Source organism: Opisthocomus hoazin, chromosome 6 (genome assembly GCF_030867145.1).
Source record: "Opisthocomus hoazin isolate bOpiHoa1 chromosome 6, bOpiHoa1.hap1, whole genome shotgun sequence".
NCBI classification, from domain to species: Eukaryota; Metazoa; Chordata; class Aves; order Opisthocomiformes; family Opisthocomidae; genus Opisthocomus; species Opisthocomus hoazin.
In genome coordinates this window covers 28,271,773-28,277,772 of record NC_134419.1, presented here as the reverse complement: position 1 = coordinate 28,277,772, position 6,000 = coordinate 28,271,773, and positions in this window count along the sequence as shown.

The following is a 6,000-nucleotide window of genomic DNA, read 5'->3' as shown; positions in this document are numbered from 1 at the left end:
AGTGCTAGACCCAGCACACGGAGAAACAGCAAGACCACTCCCTGCAGAAGCAAACCACCACTTCATCTGTTTAGCTGTGAGGTGAAACCCCATCACTCCGTATCCCTTTTAAGGATGCACAAGTGGTAGGGCTGAGGGACAGCTGGCGTCTGCCAGCAGGAACATCTGGGAGTTATAGAGACTGAAACGGCTCATGTTTAAAGTCACTAATGGTTGTTCCATCCCATAACATAAACATTGTTCTGTAAACATATTTTTTCTCTTTTACAAGAACTAATTGTCTAGCTGTTGCCCCATTTTTCTTCTTCCTTCCTTCCTTATTAGTACAGTAGTTTTTGTATAGAAAAGACAAAGATGAACACAAACTTCCCACCACCAGAGTACGTTAGTCCTTATGCTGTGATAAACAAATATAAGTGACTTCTCTATTTCTCCTTGAGGTAATATTTTGTTTCAGCCTCCAGGAAGGACAAGTTCATGGCTGAGATTTCTTCCTGGAATATGATGTGCTGAGCTCAGCAATTTAATTGCAAAGTCTTGACCTTCGTGACACAAAGCTATACATTACCAAGCACAAAATAAATCTCTCTGATGGAGAACCTGTACACCTCAGAGCCAAAACAAGATACAACTTTCTATCCAACCTGTGAAATATTTCAAACATATGGAAAAATAGCATCTGGAATAGTGGACTTGGACAGCCAATGTAGTCAGCTGTCAGGGTTGTCAGAACAGCTATGGTCACTGGCTGCACGCCCCCAGGGCGGGGGAGCTCAGCGAGCCTGGTGCTCAGACCAGCCCAGAGGCACTGCACATCCAGTCAAAGGGAGAGGGAAAGAGCTCACCTCCCGACTGTCAGCCCGACAGACTGCTGAAGAGCCTGGCAAAGTGGGACAGCAGCCTGGAAGGAGCACAAATGACAGTCTCACCGAACTACATATTCCAGCAAAATGTTTTCATTTGGAAGAATCCGCATTTTCTACCAGAAAACCAGTCAGCTGGAACAGCTCCAAATAGCTCCAGTACTCGGTTTAGTCATTCATGTTTTTCTACCCCTCTTCCAGCTAATTAGCTACAGCTAAGACAACTCATGGAGATTTGCTACCTCTGCACGTAGCATCTCTTTGTGAAGGAGGCACAAACCGCCCAAGCCAGGATGTCTGTCAACAGCCGGTGCAGACTGTTTGTAATCATCTCGTGTCACTTATTAAACACAGGCTCCTAATCCAGCCATTAGATATGGGTTTGTTTCTTATAAAAGATTAACTTATTTTTCTCACCTCTTTTCTTTTTAGCTGATAAACATTTTACAAGTGACAGAATACAAAATAATTTTGCTTATCTGATTTTATCTATACCTCATCTTCTAAACATACTTTGAGCCAGTGCAAAATTAGAAAGAGATGTTCTATGTCCTTGGCACTTAAAATCTCTAATTTGGCTCAGCTGACAGCACTAACTGGATGTGATTATTTATATAGCTGTGTAAATGTTCATGATACTATTTAACCAAATAAAGTATAGGGCCCGAGTCTAGCAAAATCTTGTGCACGTACAAGGTCCTTACTTGTAGGCTTTTCAGGGGTAAATGCTTTAAACCCTAACTGTGTGGTGGTCTGAGCAATAAATAAAACTTCCAAAGACGTACCAAACACCACAGTGGGTCAGAGCAATGCCTCGTCTAGCCCAGTAGTCTGTCTCCAGTGGCGGCAGAAGTAGCTAAGCAGGGAAAGCACATGGAACCAACTGCTTTCTTGCTCTGTTCCCCTCACAGTTGCTCAGCATTCACAACTGTTACATCAGGGATGTTAGAGGATCCTCATCCTCTTCAGCATCTATTTGCAGATCTGAAATGTGTTCAACGCCTTTTTGAACCCGATGACTGTCCCCTCTCCACAGCCTCCTGTGGAAGCAAGTTCCAGATATTCACTACCTGCTGGATGAAGACATACTTGCTTCTAATCTAACTGGTCTCCTACTGCTTTTATCAAGTGAGCCCCTACTTCTAGTTTCATCCCTTTCATTATTGTAATGTCCCTCCTTTGCACTATCTCCTTACTCCTGCTAGACAAGCCCAAAACAACTGTCCTTTAGTATCCATTTACAGACCTATTGCCCATGAACATCCCAGCCTGCTCCCAGCAAGAGCTAACACCATGTGCCATAAGGCTCCATGCATCAAGAAACAAATTAACATGGAAGGCTTACCTTCGTCACGTTTTTCAAATGGTTCTGAACATGATATTCCAAAAAGGCCAACAATTAAACATCAAACAGTAATTGCTTAGTAATGTTTTTGTCTTACATCTTGAGTACTTGCAACATTTCTTGAGAGGATCCACATTTAACTACTGACTAAAATCTGGTTAGAAAAAATGGTTAAAGAAAACAGGAACAAAAGTAATGTTTTGCTATTTCACAAAATGTATGCCTAGAAAACGGAGGATGTCTTGTGCGGCCGTGAAGATGGTGCTATAGTAACTAGGGAACAAGCAGAAAAAAAGCTCTGTTTATCCAGGAGCTGATGAAAAACCAACCTGGTAATGACTGAGCAAAGGGTGACTGTGGCAAAATAAACACCACAAATGGATGTCTCTATCTAGAGAGGGTCTCACCTCAAAATGGTTTCAGAAAAAGAATCATTGGAGCTCTCAATCTGTCTCTCTAAAATTATCTTAAATTCCAAAGAGCACAAAATGCTATTATCACACTCTGAGAGCATTCCAGTCCAAATTGAACTTGGCTGTAGATGAGGATAATTTCACGTGCATTTGCGTCTGCTTCGGGAAAAGTTTGTTTAAAAAATGTATCTATTTAAAACCAGCAACTGGATCAAGCAGGAAGCTCAACGTATTACGTCAATGGCTGAAAATATTCAAAGGTTACATGTACCTTAAGGAAGAGAAGTCCCTGAACATGTAAACTCTTGCTACTTAATGACAAAGACATGAGACAAAACACAGAGAGTAACCCCTCCTGCTCCAAAGGACGATAGCTTATTCATGCAGAAGACAATGCAGCTGTATGATTGAGGACCCAGATGCCTATGCTTTAAAAATCTTGTGGTACCAGCTAAACTGATCTAAAAATCTCACCGCATTCTCTTCACAGTAAGTGTAGTCTTCCATACAGATTTTCTTCTGCAATGTCCTGACTGGTTTTAAAATTTCATCACATTTCTCAGAGGTGACAGAGAATGATTCTTGCTCTTAAGTCAAAGTTAATCACCATCCCCTGATGGCAGTGACTGACAGCAGGGCAAAATAAAGGCTGGTATAGAAACTTCAGAGGCTGCAAAATCTGAAATTTCTCTGTTACTGTAAAAATAAGAGGATGCTTGCCAAGTAACAATTTCTTCTAGATTTTTGAGAAGAGATAAGCAGAAATCTGACTAAACCCTCCTCTAGATCCTCCAGGAAAGGCTAGATTCCAGATAGAGATATTTTACCTCAGAGTCTGCAAACAAAACACTTGTATTTTTAATTTTGTTACAAAAAAAGTATCTGCTGGCACTAACATTATCTACTTTTTATACTCTTTCTAAGTAGCATATAATTTGTTAATGTAATTCAGACTCCATCACTAACTAATCTTACTGACCCAGTCCTTAGACCAGGCTTTCAGCTACACACAGCTTGTGCAGAGCAAAGGCGGTGACAATACGTGTCAGCTATGGTGCAACTCGGAGCAACCAATACAGACACCCAGAAATTTTCAGGATGCTTCATACTTTCCCTTTTTCCCCAGTGTATTTGCTGGCACAAAGGAAAACTAGGAGCTGCTCATTGGCAGCTTCTTTACCTAGGAGAACCCACAGAGCTGGAAAATTGCTGTAAATCTACTACATAGCACCACCTGATCAGGTCAGTACAGCAGATTGGGGAAAACATTCCCCGTTTCTTTTTTTATTTATCCTTTGAGTAAATATTTATAAATAAATATACTCTCAGACTTAAGCAGCTGTAAATGGTAATGACCTGATGCTTTTAAAAGCTTAAAGCATTGGACCAGTATTGCTATTTCACTGGGAATTTGAAAAACAGAAAAAAGAATTACAATCACAGCAGCACTGAATACACAGCTCTCAGAGTAGAAAGAAAACGGTAAAAGTAAAATCATAAAAATAAAAATATACAGAAGAGGAAACTTTCAGCCTCTTTATTCAGAGGGTTACTTCCCAAATGCCAGTATCACACTAAAGGGCTTGCTGAGCCTGAGGTTTTGATATGGAGGATGAAGGAAGCCACAGCCAGATTTTTCTATAGAAGAAAAGCAGTGAGTGTGTGGCCCCAGCGCACACCTGTCTGGAAAGCAGGCGGGGTCCAAAGCGAGTTCCCAGCCTCGCAGGGCCGGGGCTGCCCAGCTCTCCCCTCGGATGCCTCAGCCAGATGCAACCAGGGAGAGACTTGCAGTGAGTACCCTTGTGGGCCAAGTCACCTCCTGGTGTAAATCAGCATAGCTACGTGGGAGACAGGCACTGTGCAGATGCACACAAAATGTGATCTCGTGTTGAATGTTGCTGTGGGAGCAGATAAATAGTGAACACCACAGACGCAGAATGGCAAGTGCTGGTTTCTCACCCCTTGATAAAATCTCTCCCCTTTCTGGGCATAAATGTGTTTAAATACGCATTCGCAATAAGTGAATACGTAGATTTTCGATCACGCCAGGGAAAACGGAGGCTAATGGAGAACAAGGAACAACCTGTCCACTTCTAAAGGCTGCTTTACTCTGAGGGGCTCCAGCCAGACTTACGGTCGCCTTGCCCATGCGGCCGGCTGGGGGGGATGTCAGCCAGACCTAGCAGGAAAGCCACGCTGCCATGTTTGCGTGAGGCTGTGCTCAGGCTCAGAAATGCTGTTTTTCAGTACTACAAGCATAACGGAAATGCAGCTTCATCCCCAAGACAGCCAGCCCAAACTACAGGCACACCCAGTGTGGGTCTGACTGCACCTAGTCACACAGACTTTCCCTATCTAGTTTCTCCAGTTCAGAAAGGACTCACTGTAATCACATCAGATGTATGTTCATTCCTCAGATAGAAACTTAGAAAGCAAGCAGACAGACAAGCAAAAAGAAGTCTTGCTAGATTCCCCTCCCTCCTTCTGCCACAGTGTTCTGGCAGGAAACCACCTTCTTGATCTAGTGTCATCTCAGCGGTGTTTGTGGACCATTTGGTCTCATCTGAGCTCACTCCAAAGCACTTAACAGCCAGCAAGACATGCAATGCTAAGTCACATATCCTGCAAGAGATATTATGTGTAAAGAAATAGAAGCAAAAAAGAAAGAAAAGCAGGACAAGAACCACAATATTTGCAAACAACTTAACTGCTTGCAGTCTGTTAACAGACTGGATTGTTACAGTTCTGCCACTTAAACATGATAAAATATCTTTCCACAAATGAATAAAAACATCTCCCAACAACAGCAATTATACTGACTACAGAATGAGAGAACTGATGATTAAAACCTGGGTAGTTAAAAATAAATAAAAGAGAGAGAGAGAGAGGTTAAAGCCAGGAGCAATGGCAGAACTTGAGCAAACTGCAACAAATTTTGCTAGTGATGGGCCATAGATCATTACTTGGAGGTTCAACAGATGAGAGTTGATACCCGCCCTTCTGAGCCTGTCATCAGCTTCTGCAAAGTGCTGTGGGATATAACAAATGTAAGTGCAATATATGCCTGACTCCAGACTTCTAGATTCCTCCCCCCCCCCCCCAAAATTGTACTGTGTCTATGATGGAGAAAAAAACCCTGGTGATGTAGTTAAATTAAAAGTTGTTGATTTCTCAACTATAATTATAAGTGAAAATAAAATCCATCAGAAGAGAAAATGAACTGGCTAGTAATGCCATTATAAATGTAAATGCAAACTGGCAAAGAAAACAAAAGTATCTCAGTTTTTTCGGGTTGTAACAAAATAACCTTTTGTTTCAATTCCCCTTTGTTAGCTTTAATAAATGAAAGTTAAATAATATGGGGCAGACAGAAGATTTA